The 24,735-nt window shown below is 40.7% G+C and overlaps 1 long non-coding RNA gene across 1 annotated transcript; it reads left to right on the top strand.

Moving 5' to 3' along the window:
- The first annotated feature begins 1,400 nt into the window (after positions 1-1,400).
- LOC117468271 (uncharacterized) lies at positions 1,401-9,144 on the top strand. The gene is made up of 3 exons (XR_004554453.2): positions 1,401-1,456; positions 4,908-5,037; positions 9,042-9,144. It is a non-coding gene; the product is annotated as an uncharacterized lncRNA (long non-coding RNA).
- Positions 9,145-24,735: the final 15,591 nt, after the last annotated feature.

The following is a 24,735-nucleotide window of genomic DNA, read 5'->3' on the forward strand; positions in this document are numbered from 1 at the left end:
GACATTAAACAGGAATCGGCTCTCTGTCTCATGTTTCAGCTGCAATCATGTGTTCCTTGAATATTCCTCTGAGGTTACTGACAGTGACTTCCTGCTCCATACTGATGCTTTTGATCACATCAGAGTTTGGGATGCTTTAGTTTAAAAACACCTCCATCCTTCTAGAAGCCATTGGAAGGTCCTTCACCTGGTGGCTGATAGTCCAATGTGCTCAGGGTCCTGCTCCAACATAACAGTAGAATAGCCTGATGATAAGCCATCCATCGATTTCATGTCAGGCAGGGAACAATAAGGATTGATTATGAAAGCCCCTCGGGCCTTTTTAAGTTCAGCATATGGGACAAGTTGTTTGAGGTTACAAGCTAGTGACTGGTCAGCCACAGTATGTGAAGCAGGAGGTTTGTTAAGGGTTGAAGGATCGCAACTTTTTGGGCAAGTGCAGGTCAACTTTATCCCTCTCTGTCCTCTGTCCTGCTGGGGCCGTGCTTAAGATTTATCGACATCCAAAAGGTCACATTTCAACCTTGAACATAGAGCCTTGCAGAGAAAGGGAAAACGCAGGGCAAGTACGAAGACGAAGACAGAAAGTTGCTGGATGCAAAAACTTCCCCTCATGTTCCCTGGGTGAGAAGGCAATGCCTTTTTTGGTTGCTCGCTCCCACTCAAAATCACAGAAAACATCATTCACGTGTGCATTACATTGTGCTGTAGACTCTAGGTTCAGGATAACACCCCTGCGAGATGGAGTTCATGACTTTATGAGCTGTTCATGAGCACTCATGAAACATTCATGAACAACTCATTATATGTTCACTTGTCATGTTCATGAACCAACATTCTTAAAATGCTCATGAACCATTTTAAAGAGCAGTTCATGAAATGTTTATGAACATTGTTCATTCATATAAAGTTCCTGTTTTGCTCATTACAGACTTTTATGAGCAATTTATGAACTTTTCATGATCCAGCCAATCACAACATTATAATTAAAACCCCAAAAAGTGTGCATGAGCATTTCATGAACTTTTCATGACTATGAGCATTTCATGAATTTTGGATGATTGTGGCAAGTTCAGAATATTTTGGAATATTCATGAGCATTTGATGAACTTTTGATGATCAGTGTGATGTTTTTAAAGACCTCTTAAATATTCATCTACTATTTGAACATTTCTTTCTTTTTTAAAACTTTTAATCTTAAAACAAAACAATAGTGAATTTGAAACTGAACATTATCTGTATTTATTTTGTTGACATTCATATCATTTTATGGTTTATCTGTACTGTTTGAGAAGCAGTACGAGTAAGTAGCGCCAAGGTGGAACCTTTGGCAGGTGAGCGGTGACATCTGGGTTATCTTAGGGGGGACACTTCCGCCCCCTCCTCAGAAGCAATCCAGACGATCAACCGGATCCTGTGTATAATTATTGCTGCTCCACTTTTCTGTTTTCTACAGGTCAGTAGGCTACATAATGAAAATGATCGATGTTAACTTGTGTGAATTAGATATGATGTTGGAGATGTTTAGGAGAGTGTGTCAGAAGGTTGTGAGCGTGTTTGACATAGTAACGGTATTTTAAAAATACTAAACTGTCGGCAACAATAGATGCCATTTTCGCGGGCTTCAGCTGGGGGCTTCACCTGGGTAAATGTGACCTGAGCGAAGGCTCGCAGGCAGGTTAGCTGCTGCGCACGGGTAATATGTTTTGTTTACCTGAGTTCAGTCTTGCAGGCACATTGCCTTGTTTTTTGTTTATTAACATTGACAGTGTATTTTTGTGATCTCCATAATATGTTATATTTGGTAAAGATACATATATTGATAGAAAGTATTATTTGATAGCGTTATGTGTTTATAGATAACAACCTGTCCTTCACTGCAAACATAGCTGCTACAACCCGCTGCTGCAGATACACGCTTTACAACATCAGGAGGATGCGTCCCCAGCTGACCCAAAAAGCCACGCAGGTTCTGGTCCAGGCTCTCATCATCTCACGCCTAAACTACTGCAACTCCCTCCTGGCTGGTCTACCTGCATGTGCCATCCGACCTGCAGCTCATCCAGAATGCAGCGGCTCGTCTGGTCTTCAACCTTCCTAAATTCTCCCACACCACGCCGCTCCTCCGCTCCCTCCACTGGCTTCCGGTAACTGCTAGAATCCACTTCAAGACAATGGTACTTGCGTACCATGCTGCGAATGGATCTGGCCCTTCCTACATCCAGGACATGGTTAAACCGTACACCCCAGCACGTGCACTCTGCTCTGCATCAACCAAATGGCTCGCTGCACCCTCGCTGCGAAGGGGACCCAAGTTCCCATCAGCAAAAACACGTGGGTTTGCTATCCTGGCTCCAAAATGGTGGAATGAGCTCCCCACTGACATCAGGACAGCAGAAAGCTTACACACCTTCCGGCGCAGACTGAAAACTCATCTCTTTCGACTCCACTTCGAGCAATAGAACTATTAACAAAGCACTTAAGGACTGGCTTACCTAAAGCCAGTTGAGTAGCACTTGAAATGTTTTTGCTCTATGAAACCTGATGTACTTTATGATTCTGTTTTCTTCAAGTTTGTATTTTGTTGGTCGAACGCACTTATTGTAAGTCGCTTTGGATAAAAGCGTCAGCTAAATGCAATGTAATGTAATAATTTATATTGACTATGTTGAATTTCTCCTTGAGATACAGTAATTGACTGACAGACAGATAACTTAAATGGAGAAATGTGATGTTTGTAAAGTGCAGCTATTTGAATGTAACTGTGTACTTTGAATTTTGAATAAGAAGCATTCCAGACGATCAACCGGATCCTGTGTATAATTATTGCTGCTGCACTTTTCTGTTTTCTACAGAAATCATTTATTGTTGCTGTGGTACCCAAGCTTTTGGGACCCGTAACAAAAAATGTTGTGCAGCTGAGTGTCAAGAACTGCTTCAAATAGTGATAGGATTAATTGTAGTGCTCCACCTGTATACATGTATGTTTGTTTGTTTGTTTGTTAATTTGAGTAAAGTTCCATTGTGATTGACATAATTGTTGTTTTCTATGGTTGCCAATTGACCCACAGTCAGTGGTTCATGAACAGTTCATGAACAGTTCATAGCCAGCCATTGAATTATATTCAGTGACTGGGTATGAACTGTTCATGAACGGTTCATGAAGTTGTTATGAACAGTTCTTGATATGTTCATGAATAATTCTTGAAATGTTCTTGGTTGAATATCCCTACACACTCACTGAAAACTCCATTTCATGAATTGTTCATGAACCTGCCTAAAACCATATTCCATGAATTGTTCATGAACCATTCCAGCACAGGAGTTTCATGAGTAGTTCATGAACTGCCCTAGTGCCATTTAATGTTCATGTCACTTTCATGAACAGTTCATCAACTTTGTTATGAGCTGTTTATGAGCTGTTCATGAATATGGTTCACTGATATTCCATGAACTTTTCATGACAAGTTCATGAACAGTTCACTATCTTCTCACTAGGGCAGTTTTATTAAACAGGGTAGGTGGGTCATGGACAAACATCTGTCGCAATCTGGTCACGACAGAGGAAAGGTCAAAACTACGTCAACAAACCAAAGAGCCCTAAGATGGCACCAAGTCAGACACTTTTATGCTGTTTGGCCGTAAACCAAGTCTGAAAAGAGCAATTCTATTATCTAAAGCAGTGGTTCCCAACCTTTTTCAGTCAGGCCCCCCTTGTGTAATTGGAAATATTTTCGAGCCCCCCCCCCCCCAACCCGGTTCCAACCGAGATTGGTAGAATTAATTGTATATAGTTGTACAAACATTACATTTTCTCTGCTAATAATAACAAGACAAAAAGATCCAACTATAATTTTGTATTTTATTTTGGATTGAACATGAACAGAAGTGCTTGTATTGGCAGATGACCCAGTGCCACTGTGAAATAATGAGGCCTAATGGAAACAATTACAAACACTGCTTATCGATCCGGTTCTTTACAGTATTTTTATTATAGGTTATTTTTGTTCAAATTAGAAACAGAATTCACATTGATTCCTTTTATGTATAGTGTGTATTATGGGCTGCTCACACACACATGACATACCTGCAGTGGTGGTAGTAACTAGATGTACTCAAGTACTGTACTTATATTGAGGTACTTGAGTATTTTCACTTTTGCTTCTTTGTAATTCTGCTCCTCTACAGTCCAGAGGTAAATGGTATATTTATACTCCACTACATGTATTTAATACCTTTAGTTACTTCACAGATCTGGATGAATAATGTGAAATATAATCAACTCTTAAATCAGACTTTAGTTCCACCTGGAGTAAATTCACAAGCTACCCTGCAGTATACTACTTTTAAGTACTTGATCTGAGTACTTCTCTTACCCTACACGTAATTGGAGCAACAGAACTCCGAGTTAAGGAAGTTGAAAACTGTGCATTTCTCCGTATGAATATGATGCCTTTTGGCCAGCTGATGGACAGATTGCTCGTGTTTGCGCGGAAATACTTATGGCAAACGAGCATTGCTCTGTAGATTAGATTGCCACTTTGGAACGCGCTGTGAGGCCCCGCCGTCCACACAGATGAGATTGAATTGAGAGAGAGATGTATGCCTCATAATACTTTGTTGATGTGGGCATTATAGCTGAAAGACTTGTCGTGGGCTTGTCCACTTTTCTTTTAACTGCCGGTTGTGTTAAATGTGTTGATTTTACGAGCAAACAATGTTTGTTTACAACTTCTTCCCTAGCTTCACGCGCCCCCCAGGTTGGGAACCACTGCCTTAACTAATAACAGTGTTATTAACTGTGTGTGTGTGTGTGTGTGTGTGTGTGTGTGTGTGTGTGTGTGTGTGTGTGTGTGTGTGTGTGTGTGTGTGTGTGTGTGTGTGTGTGTGTGTGTGTGTGGTACCAGGAGCTGACGGCTCAGTACGAGAAGAAGCAGAAGGAGTTAAAGAACCTGTGCAGCGAGGAGGGTCAGCTGAAGAGAACTCTGTGCATGAAGCTGGACAAAGAGGCCAAACTGAACATCCAGCGCAACAGCGGTAATTCAAGTTTAAAAGTCTCAAAAATGCTACAACTACTGTCAAACTGGATGAATGTGAAGTATTTTGTTAAAGGACGATGAAAGCGTAATTAAGGAGCACTATTGGAGTGACTTTGATGGTTATTGGACTCAGGATTAATTCATTTGGATTCCCGCTGTATGAAGAAATTAAAGGACGGCGCAAGTGGAAACAATTCACAAAGGGATTCAACTGTTTAAAACACATGCTCAAAGTAAGCTGGATTTTGCCGATGTGTTTATGTGGATTCAAAAGTCGTAAATAATCTAAATGGAGGAGACCGATCTGATCGGAGCAACTGTGACAAATAATCCAACTGAAACCGGCATTAGTGTTGTCACGATACCAACATGTTGGTTTCGATACCAAGTCAAGAATTGCGATTCCGATTCTTTTATTGTATTATTTTCATGATCAATACAATTGTAGTTTATCTGTTAAGTGTTTTCTTACAACATGGTCTCTTCTTTATAAATCAGTTTATGTGATTTCTTTGATAGTTAACTTTATATTTTATTAACATGTAATAGTACAGTAATATAAATGATTATTGACTAAATGTACATTGCAGATGTTAGCCACATTGGTAAGTTAGCTAAAAAGATAGCCATATTAGACAGTTATCATTGCCATTAATTGCCTCGTCAAACTACGAAAACGTTCGTTTGTCACAAAATAAATTAAATTACACTTGTTTGACTTAGATTTGAGGGCATGGGCTGAGCATGATGTAATTATGTTATCTATCACATTCGCTAACCTGTCTGTCTTTAAATTATTTAAACAGCTCTGGATGCCGGTCGGCGAGGTGCTTTGCCAAGTCTGATGTGTTGGCTCCCTTGGTTTGCAGGGAACTAAAACATGTCTGACAGACAGGCCTCGTGGTGTCCGTAGGCTTGCCCTCACTGTCAGAGATATCGCTAAAATACTTCCACATTTAGCTTCTAGCGTCTTTTTTGTCAACAAGCCGAGGCGCAGCGGCAGTTGCACTCCCACTTGCAGCCATGCTTCTCGCTTTCTCACATGCTCTGGCAGCTAGCGCGTGCACGAGAGAGGGGAGGGACTTGGGGCGGGACTTGGGGCGGGACTTGGGGCGGGACTTGGGACGGGACTTGGGACGGGACTTGGGCGGAACGGGACTTGGGGCGGGACTGCAGGCACGGCTGCAGTGCAGGGAGTGGAAGCAGAGCGCTGAACGCACACGGCTCTTATTAAAACAGCGCTTTCTCACCGGAGTACTTTTACCCGTCATTCTTAAAGTACTGATACTAATGAAACGGAGGAATCGTAACGTTTTTAACGGCAGGGTATCGCGGTACCTTTCAAGTATTGGTACACCGTGCAACACTAACCGGCATGGACAATGACTGTTTTAAAAATGCGCTTATCCAGCAAAGCCTGGTTTGGACACTTTACGGGCAGAAGAAACATTTCTATCAAAGGAAAAAATTATACATTTTTGTATTTTTATGCCTTTATTAGCTACTAACTTGAATTGTTATTCAAATGAATTAATCATGTTACGTCCCCAGCTCGCTTAGGGTAAAAGGGAAGCAACACGAAACCAGGTGTTTTAATAATAAACTCAAAATAAAGATGATATAACCAAAAATACAGGCTCTTAAAACCATCTGTTCACAATAACGCTACACAAAACGAAGGCCACAGATTATCACAGTCATAGCGCACTATGGGCACTTAAGGCCAAAATAGTGAGGCGTCTCGCACAAGTTCGACGCCGTCACAAATAACAGAATACACACAAAACACACTTAAGCACACACCCTAACTAACCACTGTAGCAGAACTAGCACAGAGCTACACAGAACGTAAGGAGAGCACCGAGAGATATCTGACACAGATTCAGACCTCTCCTGTCTAACTGAGATGCGCACACTCTTGTAAGAGTCCCCGGAAGGTGTGGGCAGGGATTGGTGAGTCGGGCCCATGGATGTATAATAAGAACTGGATACAGCGTGGGAGGCGGGGCCTCATTCATTCCTATTGCGGCTTTCACACCAGCGCTTTTCAGTTTCTAGCTCCGAGCGGGAGCTTTTCTGGTTCAGCTCCGGTTTCCCTTTTCAGCTCCCGCTCTGTGCACACCGCCCACTGGCGCCCCAGAGCTGCTCCTGCTGCGTCATGACGTCACCATTTACATCGCTGATTTGCTCCCCAACGGCACCCATTACGGCACTCACAACAACAACAACAACAACTGCGTCGGGTCGATGATCGTGTTGCTTTTAATCACACGAAGCCAGAATAAATTGAATAACGACTTCTCCAACCTTATACTTTGCTCCAGAGTGCCGTGGTTCATTGTTTATTAATGTGTTTCTGCAGCATTTACCGACCGCTGCAGTGCTGGCTGCTCTTCCACTGGAGTTTATTCTCCCGTTAGCTCCCGGTTAGCTCACACTGCAGCGGCCGCTCTAAAGTATTCACTGTCCGACTCACACAAGCAGCTGATGCATATCCCCAGTTCCCCTTAGCCTAAGTGAATGTGTGTCAGTCTGATTGACACTGTTTGGTATCACAACGCTGTTATGAAAGTTTCTCTGGTATAAAACGGGTGATGTTAGCATAGCAACCGAAGCTAAACTGACTACTTGCATCCGATAGCTGCAATAATACAAAACAACACGTCTGCCTCTCTCCACAATGATCGATAACAGTGAACGGATGGTCAAAGTAAGGCACAAATAAACAGAATCACACGAAGCCTGGTTAGTCGCTATCTCCGACTTTTATTTTTGTACTCTATTTTATATTTTGATTTCTTATTATTATTACAATTATTTGTCTTTTATTATCTCAAAGTGTATCAGTATCCCTTGTTGTGAAGCACTTCGAGATTTGTCTTGGCAGATGAGAAGCGCTATATAAATTAAATATATTATTATTATTATTAGTGTTGCCTGACTTTATAAAGTGTGTTTATAAGCACTACTGCTTGTAGGCAGGCATAACAGTCTACCCATGTTCAGGGGAGGTGGGTTTAGTTTCCTGCACGCCTCGACGTAAGCGACGTCGCCTCTTAGCTCCAAAGCTCTTGCCTCTGGACCAACAATTTTTTGGAGCTGGAAATGAAGCGGATTCCGGAGCTAAGAGCCGGCGCCGCTGCGGTGTGAACAGGAAAACCCGGCGCTTTTCAGGCTCCAGCTCCGAGCCGGAGAAAAGGCGCTGGTGTGAAAGGGGCATATGAGAGTTGCTCAATAGCGCATGATGACAAAATGGCCCAACTTTTGAGAGAGCGAAACGTCACAGATTACCCGGCATGCCTGAGAAGTACCCGTATGTGCGCTCATAGCGCATGCACAACTTTAACCACGCCGCCCAAAAGGCTCGTTCACATTAAGCACGTCAATTTGCGTACACGTAACAGCTGCACGTTCATGACAGCATGGTACTGGATTTATATTAACTAGGCGGCAGTTAGCAGCTAGCGGCTAGCTAGTAAATTATGCTAAATTACACATCAATCGTTTTGTACTTTTATATTACGCTGACATCAGGATATAGTGATATCCAAGCAACAGAGCTTCATTTAGCATGATACTTGTGTGGGTTGTACATGAAACCACTTGGTAATATATACAAATGTATATGTTGAAGCCTGTTATGATCAATTGTGAGTTAAAACTTTATCTAAAAAGTAAAGCTGATGATGGATTACTGTGGTGGAGTTAAAATAACAATAGCCTATTTCTTTTTTAAATGTGATGGAGTAAAAGGATAGTAACTGTGATTATTCATGTTAAGTAGCCCACAAGTAACTAAAACCCATGTACTTTTTAAATTAATAATAGTATGTTCATCTTGATGTTTAACTTGTAATATTGTAATCATCTTAGTTAGAAATCTTTGGCTCTTTTCTGCCGTAACAATGTAAATGTATTCTGATCTAATTGATGTTTTTGTCAGTTTGTTTCCCTATATTGCGACACTTATTTGGTTTAAGATTATTTCTCCTTTTTTTACAGACATCCCCAACCATAGTGGAATGCTGTTGTAAAGGATTGCATTGATCCGTGCATCAATACCTTCACCCAGCGTTGAGGCCTCCAATGAATGAAATCATCTTGTGGCTGGGAAAAATGTGAACAAATAAATCTCACAAAGAGTGACTTTCTGGTGTCATCATTATAATATCAAAGACAAGCACTTTAAGTAACAATATATAAAATCATTCAGCAGCAGAGGATGGGGTGGAAATAGCATTTCTAACTAAGATGATTACAATATTACAAGTTAAACATCAAGATGAACATACTATTATTAATTTAATTTTAGGGCAGTCAAACTTAATGCAAGGATGCCTTACACTCTCTCCACCCAAACCACTAACAAATGTAGCCATCTCTCTGTTCACCCACATTCTGGCCTTGTTCAGCTTTCCTCCAGTGACATCTCTCATTGATAGAAGATCGAATTATCTTCATCTCTGAGAAGTTGTCACTGAGGGAAAGCAGGTCCTGCTTCATCGCTGTGACAAGCTCCACACCTTTGATGTTGCCAAGGTCGTTGCCGCCACAGTGGATGAGCAAGACATCCGGGACTGTTCTTCCTCTCAAGGACTGATAGAAAAAGGGAAGAAGGTTCCTCCACCTCAGACCACCCTTGCCAAACCACCACACACGGCAATTGAGACCCAGGTTGCTTCCCATGGTGTGTCTGGCTCTTTCTTCCCCACGTCTAACGTAGCTGCTCCCTATTATCCACACATTGGGACCTAGATAGAATAAAATATATTGAAAAAGGAAAAAAAAGTGGTTACTAAAATATAAGGAATTATTAAAAATATAAGGAATTATTATTATTACTGGTGATCATCTTTTAGAAAAAGGCGGTACATGTAGCCTGAGTTGTCATATCATTTTCATCATATTTTTAAGACTACACAAGTTTAATTTGTATATTATATTACATATTAGGGGTCGACCGATTATCGGGGCCGATATTCATCATTTGACCAATTATCGGTATCGGCCTTTTTTTTATAAAATTGCCGATAACACTTTGGCTCTGATGCGGCCGTTTCTCTGGCTGCAGTCACCACTCTCTGTACACGAGCAATGTCCCGCCCACAGCGCTATCTGATAGGCTATTACTGAAGTGTCAATCAACACTGAAGATGGGGGGGGGCTGCGAGTGAAGCCTCGCAGTTTTTCAGGTTGATATGTGAAGCTCATTAGCTAATGTATTTAGCAAATGTTTAGCAAAATATTAGAAGTGAGGCTACTAGACTAACGTTAGGTCTACTGTAATAGCCTCACTTTTAATAGTTTGCAAAACATTAGCTAGCACTAGTGTTTTGCAGTTGCTAGCAGCTTATTGGGATGTTATGCTAGACAGACAGGCATTGTTTTGATATAATAAATTAAGCATTGTTAGCTAAGCATGTCAGCCTGCAGCCCCACTTCTTGTCTCTCTCTAATGCCCCTTTCACACCAGCGCCTTTTCAGCTCCGGCTCGGAGCTAGAGCCTGAAAAGCGCCGGGTTTTCCAGTTCACACTGGAGCTGCGCCGGCTCTTAGCTCCGGAATCCGCTTCATTTCCAGCTCCAAAAAATTGTCGGTCCAGAGGCAAGAGCTTTGGAGCTAAGAGGTGACGTCGCTTACGTCTCTCTTACGTCGAGGCGTGCAGGAAACTAAACCCACCTCCCATGGGTCGACTGTTATGCCTGCCTACAAGCAGTAGTGCCTATAAACACACTTTATAAAGTCAGGCAACACTAACCAGGCTTCGTGTGATTCTGTTTATTTGTGCCTTACTTTGACCATCCGTTCACAGTTATCGATCATTGTGGAGAGAGGCAGACGTGTTGTTTTGTATTATTGCAGCTATCGGATGCAAGTAGTCAGTTTAGCTTCGGTTGCTATGCTAACATCACCCGTTTTATACCAGAGAAACTTTCATAACAGCGTTGTGATACCAAACAGCGTCAATTCAGACTGACACACATTCACTTAGGCTAAGGGAACTGGGGATATGCATCAGCTGCTTGTGTGAGTCGGACAGTGGATACTTTAGAGCGGCCGCTGCAGTGCGAGCTAACCGGGAGCTAACGGGAGAATACACTCCGTGGAAGAGCAGCACTGCAGCGGTCGGTAAATGCTGCAGAAACACATTAATAAACAATGAACCACGGCACTCTGGAGAAAAGTATAAGGCTGGAGAAGTCGTTATTCAATTTATTCTGGCTTCGTGTGATTAAAAGCAACACGATCATCGACCCGACGCAGTTGTTGTTGTGAGCTGCCGTAATGGCTGCCGTTGGATGGCAAATCAGCGATGTAAACTGTGACGTCATGACGCAGCAAGGGCAGCTCTGGGGCGCCAGTGGGCGGTGTGCACAGAGCGGGAGCTGAAAAGGGAAACCGGAGCTGAAGCAGAAAAGCTCCCGCTCGGAGCTAGAAACTGAAAAGCGCTGGTGTGAAAGCCGCATAACTCATAGCAGATGACTGCACTAAAGAAAAGGGCACAGAGAGGAAACCAGTTTTAAGATGTTTAAAAGTTAATTAAACATAATATATGCTTACATGCATTTCAAAGAAGTTGTGTTGGAGTTATTCTACATTTTGACACCAAGATTTTCTGATTTTACTGCAAATGTATATCGGTTCCAAATATCGGTTATCGGTCTCCTTGATTACTAATAATCGGTATCGGCCTTCAAAAAGCCATATCGGTCGATCCCTATTACATATAACTCTATACTTGTATATAGAACCATTATGAAACTTTATAAGGATTAAGATAATATTACATTAAATAATGCATGACAATTTCATGCATTATTATGAAGCAGGATGTATCAAGTCACTGACTTTTTGTGATAAGGTCACAATCAACTGATTTCACTTATCAGATGTAAAAATAAGGTACACTACATTTGTTTTTGCCATATGAAAGTAAAGGGTATGCAGTCAAAAAAATACAGAAACTAAATGAATAAAAATTCTTATAAAAACTATACAGCACCTTGTCCAAGTATGGCGGGAGGCCCACTTTCCTTCAGGATTTCCTCTCTGGATGTCGATCCGGCTATTTCTGCCATCTATAAATAAAATACAAATGATTAGCTCTTCACGCCTCTTTAAAATAATGTGTTCTTGAAGATTCTGTATGCATCGTCGATTTCAATGGTAGGGACATTGCATTGGAAATTAGTTGTGAAAAATGTAATTTTTTGTTTTTTCATCTCACATTTATAGATTTTAAATACAAATATATATATATATATATAAAACGAATTATAAATGCAAAGTCTGGTTTCTAGAAAGTTAGCTAATGCATACAGAGTTAACATTGCAGAACTGCTGGCATGCATACATTTCTAGCATTTTGGTTAACTATGAAAAGTATGGAAAATTACTGTGCAAACACCCAACATTAGCTGAGCCACAGTAGCGGTTGCTGATGAGTGGTTTGGCTTATTTTACTCTTTTATATGAGAATATGTTACATTACATACAGACATTAAGGAGGCAGGTTAGAACATAAATATGTTTTCGTCTCTTACCTTTTGGAGCAAACTGTTGTCGGTTGTTAGCATAGACTGTATATATAAAGTGTTGTCTCTTTAGCCTCAGTGACGTGACAGTGAACACTAAACGTGACCGCGTGTGAAGGGGGAGGGGCACGGGGGGTTTAGGTCTGGGCTGCGCTAAATTCAGCCTCTCTTTCAACATTTATCATATGACATGTGTCAATAAATGTTCTTTAAACAAAATGAAGTCTCTCCTGATTGAACTGTCTGGACCCCATCCTCAACTTTTTTCAAACCATAACATGCCTTCAGAGGGCTTTCCTGTAGATAATGTTTGGTGGATTCTTTAATCTGCTTTTTGCAGATGATGTGGTTCTGATGGCTTCATCGGTCTGCGACCTTCAGCACTCACTGGATCGGTTCGCAACCGAGTGTGAAGCGGCTGGGATGAGGATCAGCACCTCCAAATCTGAGGCCATGGTTCTCAGCAGGAAACCGATGGACTGTCCACTCCAAGTAGGGAATGAGTCCTTACCCCAAGTGAAGGAGTTCAAGTATCTCGGGGTCTTGTTCTCGAGTGAGGGAACAATGGAGCGTGAGATGGGCCGGAGAATCGGAGCAGCGGGAGCGGTACTGCAGTCGCTTTACCGCACCGTTGTGACGAAAAGGGAGCTGAGCCAGAAGGCAAAGCTCTCTGTCTACCGGGCCATTTTCGTTCCTACCCTCACCTATGGTCATGAAGGATGGGTCATGACCGAAAGAACGAGATCGCGGATACAAGCGGCCGAGATGGGTTTCCTCCGCCGGGTGGCTGGTGTCTCCCTTAGGGATAAGGTGAGAAGTTCGGTCATCAGGGAGGGACTCGGAGTTGAGCCGCTCCTCCTTCGCGTCGAAAGAAGCCAGTTGAGGTGGTTCGGGCACCTAGTTAGGATGCCACCTGGGCGCCTCCCTAGGGAGGTGTTCCAGGCACGTCCAGCTGGGAAGAGACCAAGGGGTAGACCTAGGACCAGGTGGAGGGATTATATCTCTTCGCTGGCCTGGGAGCGCCTTGGGATCCCCCAGTCAGAGCTGGTTGATGTCGCCAGGGAAAAGAAAGTTTGGGGCTCTCTGCTGGAACTGCTACCCCCGCGACCCGACCACGGATAAGCGGGAGAAGATGAATGGATGGATGGATGGATTCTTTAATAGAATAATTGTAATCAATATTAAAATAACCTTTTAATCTATATAAATTGTATTAACATTTGTTGTCACTATTTTGTTCACCTAGTTCTACTATGCCAGCCATCAGAGGTACATGTGTTTTCATTTCTTATATTTGTGAATTTCTATATAAAATGCTAATTTCTACCTGAAATGATTATGTATTTTTAATTACATTTTCGTAAAGCTTTCACTTTTTCAGCGGAATAAATATTATAACTGGTTTTGTTCAGCATTGCCAGCTTCACTGTTGAGCGTGATGTTGTACCCAGCATTATCCTGTCCTGTGCTTTGAAATCAAAATGTGGATAAGAATAAAACACTAAAATAAACACTACAATACAACTTGTAAAACTTTTGAAAAAACACAAGGTTGTTCATTTGTGTGTATACATATACAACACAGGCAATATACATATACAATTATAATTAATACAACTGTTAATTTGATTAGAGCTTTGACACATATCTTTATTGATATATGTATAAATATGACGACTTAATATATAGTCGGCCTCATAGACATATAAAGAGTAGACGCCGCATCGACCGCTGCTGCCTATTGGCGCTGACGAGCCGTGGGGCCGCCATCTTGGACCGGTCACCCGCTCCACTCAGTGTAATCTGTCTGGCAGGCGCAATGAAGTGTCAGCGCATTTTATCAATCATAACTCGCTGAATACAAAACTGATTTTCACGGGGGGGGGGTTTTCTGCAAACGTCATATGTAGGCATGATACTGGACACATGATTCGGCGTATTTTAATATTCATAGTAGGCTTAACAGCAATAGAATATTCTGGTATTTGATAGCCTATGTTATGTATGATAGGTATTTTGCAAAAGACACACGATATATAATATATACACCCACACACATAAAAAAAACACTAATGGTCTATATATGATAGAGAAGCATATTGTGTAGGCCTATACTCAGCTATTTTAATAAGTTGAAAAATGAAGAAACAATAATACATTATACATAGACAGAAGTTATATATCAGTAAAAATGAATATCTATGTCATAAAAAATGAAAATGTACTTCTACATCTATATAAAAAATGTAAATGTTCAAGTTAAACACAAGAACATGACACCACCCCGCCCAAACCATATTTACACAAAGTTGCTCATGACACCCGAATGCCCCGTGCATGCGGCTCCTCCAAAGCATGACTGAGAACCTCTTTCTCATATCTTTGTCTTTGGGAAACCTTCAAAATAAAAACGGGAGATTTGAGAGTCAACACAAAAACATTTTAAGAAGGAGGTCAAGCTTATTTTCTTCCTTCTTCTTCCTAGATAGATTAGATTAGATTTTAGATTTAGATTAGGACCCTTTGTGTTTCAGGTGACAAAGACTTCGTCAGGTAATATGCAATGGGAGCCTTCCAATGTCCGTGTAGGCCAACCACCATGAACACAAGAGCCTCAGTAGCAGCATCGGTCTCATTGTTTCCATCACCCATGTCGACAAAAGCAGACATTGACTGGTTATGTGGATTATATTGCACATGTTTTCTGATGGCCATGTCATCCAACATGAGTGAAACACATCCATATTTAGCCTGGTCGTCCTGGTAACCCCTCCTTTCCCACAGGAGTTCAATACAAAATGTTAGACAATCAGTGATGCAATAGGATTTGGAACAAAGAACATTCAGTTGAGGATTTAACGTCCTGTTCTAGGTTCAATGGAAATACAATCCACAAATTATAGATGACTGACTGTACTGTTCTTATGAGAAATGTCAAAACACAACATTCATATGTGCTGCACTTCACACGCCGCACCCACCTTTGGTGAGTTTGAACAGCAGCCAGGTGTCGATTGTTCCAAAGCAGCAGTTGCCTTTAGCTGCCGCCTGACGAACCTGGAAGAGGAACGAAATATGATGAGGGTGAAAGAAATAAAGAACGAGGAAGGACTGATAATATAATCCAGCCGCTCCCTGTGTGCTGGAATGTTTTTCTTTTGATATGAATCTCCTTTGACACAAACAAGTAAGGAGGCTGGCTCTAAGTTTGATGTTCTGTCAGTCACTGGATTCAACTGTCAGCTCTTCACACACACACACACACACACACACACACACACACACACACACACACACACACACACACACACACACACACACACACACACACACACACACACACACACACACACACACACACACACACACACACCCACACACACACACACACACACACACACACACACACACACACACACACACACACACACACACACACACACACACACACACACACACACACACACACACACACACACACACACACACACACGTTATTGATAATAGAATATTTACATTTCTGAATGCTAATAGCCTTATGATGATACACCTACTATTGTCAAACTCGTCCTGCTTAAAATGCTCACTGCAAATCACGGATGACTCGCTTGCAGTGAACCCTTCCCTCCTCAAAGCAACTTCCCACTTCTTTCTCATATCTTTGTCTTTGGGAAACCTTCAAAATAAAAACGGGAGATTTGAGAGTCAACACAAAAACATTTTAAGAAGGAGGTCAAGCTTATTTTCTTCCTTCTTCTTCCTAGATAGATTAGATTAGATTTTACTTTATTCATCCCACAACGGGGAAATTCACTTGTTACAGCAGCGATTTATAAAGTCTCAGTTGGCCATGAACATAATGTTTGCTGGCTACGATTTCGCTGGCGGACATCAATACAGTACAATAATATTCTATTTACAAAATACAACCAATTATAATGTTGAATCTTACTTGTGAAAAGTAATCCCCCGACCCCTGTTCGCAATCGTCCGCCGATTTGCACAGCAATATGCTGCACAGTGCTCTGGCATCTTGAAACCTCTGCTGTCTATGGGTAGAATGTCTGTAGGGTGACCGGTCCAAGATGGCGGCCGTATTTCTTGCGTCCCAGCAGCCAATGCGGCGTCTACTCTTTATATGTCTATGGTCGGCCTAATAGCAAACAGCTACGTTCAACTCTTAATGGTATATTGCAAGTGCAATAAGAAGCTACAGGAACGTTAATCTACGTCGGTAATATTATTAACTTTATTTAATACAACATTTACGGTACAAGATTTACATCATACAGCCCATGTAGTATCATATTTTACAAATGATGAATTACAGCAAACATGTACAATATATCCATTATTACAGCTCCGTGGGATGGCAGTAAGGCGATATGGGTCCGTTGTTATTGTGCATCCATGGGTAAAGACGAACGCATGTAGTGCTGAACACGTCACATCACATGAACGTGCCGGGCAGCGCGGTCCCGTGGGCAGTGTTGGGAAAGTTCACTTTCTACATGAACTAGTTCAGTTCATAGTTCATAATTCAAAATGTTGAACTAAAGTTCATGGTTTCAAAAATGAACTAATTTATAGTTTATAGTTATTTTTTCAATACGTTGCTGCAAGCTATTATTCGTCTCCTGTACGATGTTAATGGGATTTGGGTGGTAGTGGATCTTTTTTGGCTCTCTTTTTTATTCGCCACTTGCACATGCCGTGAAAGGCTAGTCGTGTGCTTATTCTCAATGTGCCGTTTAAGGTTTGATGTACGGACTTGCTTTTTCAAACCGGGCGGACACAGTTTACAGGCAAACGTTTGATTTTTTCCGTCTGCTTGAAGGAGTTTGGGACTACTTTTCTCCGCGCTGTTCCTAATGAGCTTGCTTTAAAAGAAGGAACACTCAAAACAACCAGGACGAGGGTTAAACAAAAATCTGTTTTAATCATAAAAGGTAATAATGCAATACCATATAATACATTACCATACAAAGCCATATCATATGCGTAATGTCAGGAGTATGCCTACTCCTGGCCTTGTTCACGGGCTGCCCCGACCTCCCGGTCCGAGCCGCGCGAGAAGAGAGGACGAAGCAACAAGTTGCACGTCCCAAAACCAACAGAAAGGGGTGGGGGTTTCATTTGGGAGATACCAACACGCTGTCTCACAGGGAATCAGCGCGGGCAGCTATGAAAGCCACAGGTGTTGAGAAGGCCTGCAGGATGCACATCATTAAAATCAGGGAAAATGTCTCTCCCAATTTGCAAAGCCTATCGATGGTTTAACCCAGAAAAACACTCTGGGATAATCTTTTCACTCAAAACAGAAATCACCATTAATTCTGCATCTTCCCTCTTCACAAATAGCTTAAAACACTCTTTTGATAAACAGGTAAAAAGTCAAACAAAAAGACTATTCCGCTAATCTACTTTTAAGAAAAAGGGAACATTGTTTCAGGAATCTATAAAAAACCTCTCTATATGGTAGAGGAAAAATGTACTTTTTGTTCCTTCAACTATTAACACACAGGAATGTATAAACCCACACATATATTAGAGATGACATGATGTAATACACCTCCTATAGATGGGTGACATTAAAATGAACATACCAAAAATATGCTGCCTCATTTCTTTGGTACAATAACTCACATCAATTTCCACACCGCCGACCATGCCCCAACCCCCCCCATGTTTCCTATGTATGTAGGGGACCCTTTGTTTAAAACTAATTGGCCATTGGCCACATTCCACAGCTCTCCCCCCCCCCCCCCCCCCTCCTGTGATCCCCCGCACACAGGGAGATCGCTTTTCTGGAGTGAAGAGAGCTGAAATATTGATATTGCAAGTTAGAAACGTAAAATGCATTTTGACAGACACTTGGGGAAATATGCTGCATTTTGAATGTCCGATAGTCCACCATTTCCACCGGAAATATCAAACATTTAATAAAAGTGAAAAACAATGAACAAGACTTAACATATTCATCATAATTAATTATATTTATTTCGTTTGGATGTAGGTGATCTTCTACTATATGAACATTTTGGACCCAAAATCACAACAAAAACGTAAAAACAGATTTTGAAAATGATTTTATTTTTCACAACACAAACATACACAACGAAACCATTTAAAAGCTGGAAATATATACATGGGATCTCACTATGATAATGTGAATGTTTGATTGAGGTAGCATGGGATTTCATTCTGATAAGGCAAAAGTGTTATTATAAATATAATACAAATATATATATATATATATACACATTATGTACAAAAATCTGTTTTTTCTGTCTTTATCTGTGCCACGCTTCAAAGCGATTTCTGTCAACTACGACACAGAGGGCAACATCACAGGTTCCTCCTCCTCCATGTCAAAAAACAAGCTTAAAGCTTGACTCACGTTCAGAGTTCTCTTCATCATAGTTGAGTCTTCAAAACTCTAAATCTATCTAACTATATCTAAATTATCAATGTTTGTCTGTCACTTTACTTCAATCGCAGTCTCCCGCAGCCTCTCTTCGTCTCCCGCCGCCTGTCTTCGTATATCTTCGTCTCTCTCCATTTCCCGCCGTCTCTCTTCGGTTCCCGCCGTCCCCCTTCGTCTCATTTCGTATCACTCCGTTTACCTGATTACCTCACCCCCTCCCTGGTAAATACATCCTGTTGAGCAGAATCTACAGTTTCCAGTATTTTCCGTTTCGTAAAATGATAAAATACGGCGAAGATATTAAAATATGTGCTTCCATTATTCATACTTCTGAAATATATCTGTATTAACTTTATATCATCGTATGTCCGTGTTTATTGGGTATTTTTGCATGAAACAAAGACTGGCATATAGTTTCAAGCCAGTACTTTCGACAGAAATACACATATACATCCTGTTGAGCAGGATCTACAGTTTCCAGTATTTTCCGTTTCGTAAAATGATCAAATTCGGCGAAGATATTCAAATATGTGCTTCCATATTTCATACTTTTGAAATGTATTAACTTTATATCATCGTATCTCCGTGTTTACTGGGTCTTTTTGCATGAAACAAAGACTGGGATATAGTTTCAAGCCAGTACTTTCGACAGAAACACACGGAAATGTTGTCCGGACTGTTGTTTTTATGCGGCACCGGCTTGAACAGGTCATGTGATCTGATCACGCCGGCGTGACGGTCGACTCCAAAGGGTTAATATTAAATACATATAAGTATTTTTACAACTTGTATTTAGAAATACTCTGTTGTAATTATTGATGCATACATGTGTTCATCCATTCAATGTGGCATCTGCTATAATGGGGTTAATGTATGATATTACTTAATAATACAATACATTATAATATATGATAATTACATTTTAATTTTATTCATTTCTTATTTCATAGTTTCTCAATATTATTATTATTTTTTATCGCTCATCTTATTTTTGATTTTATTAATCTGTGTGAATCTGTGCTGTCCTGTTTTTCACTCTCACCCTGTTGCTGTTTGAACTACTGAATTTCCCCACGGGATTAATAAAGGTCCATCTTATCTTATCTTAATGTATAAGTTGATTTACTTCAATCTACTGTACAATATTACAGGAAATATACTGCATAAAGCAAACTATATACTTTATTTAATCTAAAATATTGATGTTTCTACAACACCCATTGTGTATTTTGTGAATGAAGCGCCATCTCATGGTTAAATCCTGTAATTGAACAAATGGGGAAATTGGGCAACGCCCTCTAGCAATTTGGAAACACCCCCAGCCACTGGCATCCGCTGGGCTTTTGACTGGGACACACCCATTTGAGTCTGATCTGGAGTGCTACATCTGTATATGTCTCGTCTGACAGGAGTGTAGTTCTGACGGGGAGCACCAGAACGCCGCTCAGCTCCGGCACTTCCAAAAATTGCAGTACCCATAAGGAGCCGTACACATGCTGCAGTTTTTGTTTTTTTTGTTTCATCTGGGTGTTGAGAGATGTATCCATAGATCTCCTCATGTTGCTCTCAAAGTGCACCAGATTGATGTTTTTAACTTCAACATTTAAAAAAACAAATTTTCCCGGGGGAGCATGCCCCCCGAACCCCCCTAGAGGAGGTTAGGTCCCCCCCACTTAAATCATGTTCACAGGAGTCTAAATACATTTGCACACATCTTGTGTCCATATCTTTCTGTGTTGGTGGTCATGCCACAACCGTGCACGTGCATGCGTGAGTCATGGCAAGATATCTGGATTAAGAGGTTGCTTTTTCTTTGCACAGCATGAAAGAAAGGTGAAATGAGTGGGCTGTGATTTTAGTATTTTTAAGCAGAGGTCAATCATTTGTACGGCCCTCGGAGGATGTTGAAAACTTTTAAATGGCCCTTGAGAGGAAAAAGGTTCCCCACCCCTGCTATAGAGACAGCTTCGCTCTGGAGCAAAACTGCTTGCGCGAAGACGCCATCTTTTATTTTTAACATGAGTGTGTGCGGGACGATTCCCCTTCGATTCTATTGGCTCTAACGGTCAGAAAGAGATGTCACATGTCAAAATCGAGCAAGGGGGGCCAGAGATAAGGAAAATCCACCCAAATGGCCCCCACTTGTTTTGCTTCAATCTTGATACAGGGTACTTAATATATGTTGTACTTTGGATTCCTAAAGCTTTTAGTCTACTAACCCATCATCCAAGGTTAGTTTTCACTATAAATACAAAATATTTTTTGACGGACACTATAATTTACAGTTTTTTACCATGTTCAATCTGAATTTTCTTTAAAATAAAAAACATCTATATTGATTCTGAATGTTCTACATCCAACTCACAGGTTTATCATTACTTTGAGAAAAAGGATTATTCATTTAACCCTTTTAGAAGTGTAGTTATGGTAATTTGTTCTGGGTATGTCATTTTCGAGCCTGAGACCTGAAAAACAGGCTAAGGGCTTAACAGGTTTTTAACATAATGTTTGAAGGAATGTTAATTTTGACTTGTCATACAGAGATAATATATACTAATAGAACAGCTTTCACCATTGCCGAGTACTTTTTTTATTTTCAGGCCATCTCTACAGGTTTACACTGAGAATAAATAAAAAAAACATTCTATTACGTCAAAGGGAAAATCAGTAAAGAAATCTTCTGTTTATTTCACAGAAACCGTGTTGCAACAAAATTGGACTTATTCTCCAGAGTTTAACAATCCCAGTTGTAATCAATATCCCTCCCCAAACATCCCACATCTCATTTCAGCAAATGATGTGTTGACAAATATTACGCAGGGAACAAATGCATTTACATATAAATTCAACCCTAAACCTGCATACAAGTGCTGCAATATGACTCAATCATTTAGACTAATGACTGCATTAATAGCAGAGTTTCTGTAAAACAGCGTCAGTGGGATCTAATTTCCCAGTGGCATGTGTTCCCAACATGCTGACAGACGGCATCAGTCTTGTGTTTATTTCCTAACAGCATGATGTGTGAAGGACAATCTTAGCGCTGACTACTGACTGCTTTTTTCATTTAAAGCACATTATTGATCCAACTTTGGAAAGATTTATATGGAGTTTTTTGTGGACTTAATGCTACATATTTATTTATATGTTATATTTGGCTCCATTAAGGAGTCCATATTGTAATGAATTATAGGATTCTTCTTCATTAGTTTACATTTATAAATCTAAACACATTGTATTTCCATTGAGGTAATCAGATTATATAAAATCGAGCTAAAAACAAAAAAAACACAAAACTATTTTAATAAAATCGATTCAATGTTTTTAAATAGTGATCCATAAGATAACACATTTGTATATAATTTTGCTCAATAGGTGAACACTGTCCAACACATACACATTTGTAATCATCAAAACACACAATTGTGTTAAAAGCTTATAGGGTGGACATTTAGTTGCACAAAAAGAAAGCAATTTATAATGTAGAATTTGTAACTATAAAAACATATATTTCAGGGAAAATGTTGTTTATATTGTTATTAAATACTTGACAAACGTATCTTAACCTAACTAACTGTGGAGGTGTCTCAGAGCTAGATGTATTAGTCATTTTAAATGGCCAACGTTTTATTATTAGGTCTTGACAACTGAGCCACTTTCAATTTTCTAATAGTCAGAAAAAAGCTGGTAAGTGGACTTTGGTTGAGTCCAAATGTGGTGAACTGTTGCAAAACATCGTTTTCGGCCATTGGTGTGGATATTAGCAGCCTGACATCACAGAGCTTCTGACAGCAGAGTGTCCTGGCAGTGAGTGTGTCGGCTCAGTGTGTGATGTGAGTCCACGGGTCACTGTGAGGCTCTCTGCTCCTCTAATGAAACTGTAACTGACCCCTGGGGATCTCTACACCTCCATTGATTGCAATTTAACCTCCCGTGCAAATGTATGCTACGTTAGATTGCCCCCTTGTATGATCAGGTTTTCTGTAATAAAAAGGTATTAAAAAAAGAACAAGATCTGTTGGACATGTGAGCGTGGAGCTGAGGTGTAAAACTGTCGAACATATCTCAAACTAAGAGTCAAACTATCTGACAGCAGATCACTTCCTGGACCAGATGCTACAACATATGTTTCTCAGGCTTGTTGATAACGCCAATTATTTGTGTTTTGTTTTGAAGCTGTCATCTTATCATCCAGCTCATTATTCTCAGTACATGGGAAATGTTTGGTGACAAGTCTGTTGCGGAATTCTGAGCTTAATCGTTTATGTTCCTGGGGTTTTGGGGAAAAAACACCTGGGGCCTCATTTATAACGTTGTGCGTAGGATTCACGTGGGAAGGTTGCTTACGTAGTAGAAATCCAAAAAATAGGTACAGAAATGTTCCGACATTTTCCGATTCACCAAACATTGCGTACCGGCGAGGAAAGTGCGTACGGCACTTCCTACGCCGGTTTCCCTTTATAAATCACAATCGACTCGAAATGCGGTGCAGCTTTTGCGGGCTTCACGTAACGCCCATATTTGCCTATAAATAGTCAAAGAAATGCCCATTCATTCATTTTGACTGACTTTATGAAGAAGATCGCAGGAAATGACGACAGAACAGCTAAAAAAGACATCTCACACCGTGTCAGATTTTGGGGAGGTCGAGATAAATCATATTGTTTGGTGGATGCCGTTTGAACCAGAGTAGCAGCATGGAGGTCGGATCGTCACCAAAATAAATAAATAAGTGGTCCGAAAAAGGTTAATGACAAAAACAATACACAGCCTTCCTCAGGCCGTGTGTTTGTACCGGGGACAGGAGACACCCCCTTGATGAGACTGTAAGAAATGATCGGGGAATCCCTCCGGAGTGGAGTCATGACGACTGGATCTGAATTATGTTTTTGTATTTAGTGGTTTGTTTCCCAGCTGTCGATCAGCTGTGCGCAGCGTCTCCACTGCAGCCTGTGCATCTCAACCCCCCCCCCCCCTCCCCGCAGCAACTCTATATCCACCAGTTAAAGGAAATACAACCAATGTGTTGTGTAATATTAGCTGTACAATTTACCACATATGGTGTTCTTAGTTTCCATACCTTCTGTGTTTTACGAGCAACTTATCAAGTCTTGGCAAATGTCATAAAACACGATTAAACATGATAGTATATAAAACCATGCTCGTATCCACAACCTATAGAAATGCAAAACGGCATCAGTTTAGACGTAATTATGTCCTCCTGCTTACCACATCATTTGAGAAAACATTTTATAACATTAACACAACATATTCGAGGTGGTTTTAAATAACATATCCGTATTTATTTATTTCTCCAAGTTATGTTTTAGTGTGCACTGAGGAGTCGCGAACAGGCGTTTGTTTAATCATTTTAAGATTGGCTTTAATCAATGTTTGAAAATGAATTCATATATGATAAATGAGAGGTAATATTTTATTTATGGTATTTTCTCCACATATTTCTCTCCATTCTTCCTTCTGCCAACGGTGTCGCAGTTTCTCGTCTCTCCCGTTGTTGTGCTTTAGTGCGTACGCATGGGTTAGAGTTTGCGTGGAGGACCGCACATTTTCCAGTCAAGTTAGTACTTTATAAATCGCAAACATTGCGTAGAAACTGCCGTACGCCATTTTTTGAGCGTATATCCCTTTATAAATGAGGCCCCTGGACATTTGATTTGCAATCATGATTTGGTTATCCAGTAAATATTGATGATAAAAACTGCAGCTATTTTCAG

This window comes from Pseudochaenichthys georgianus, chromosome 23 (genome assembly GCF_902827115.2).
Source record: "Pseudochaenichthys georgianus chromosome 23, fPseGeo1.2, whole genome shotgun sequence".
Lineage (NCBI taxonomy): Eukaryota > Metazoa > Chordata > Actinopteri > Perciformes > Channichthyidae > Pseudochaenichthys > Pseudochaenichthys georgianus.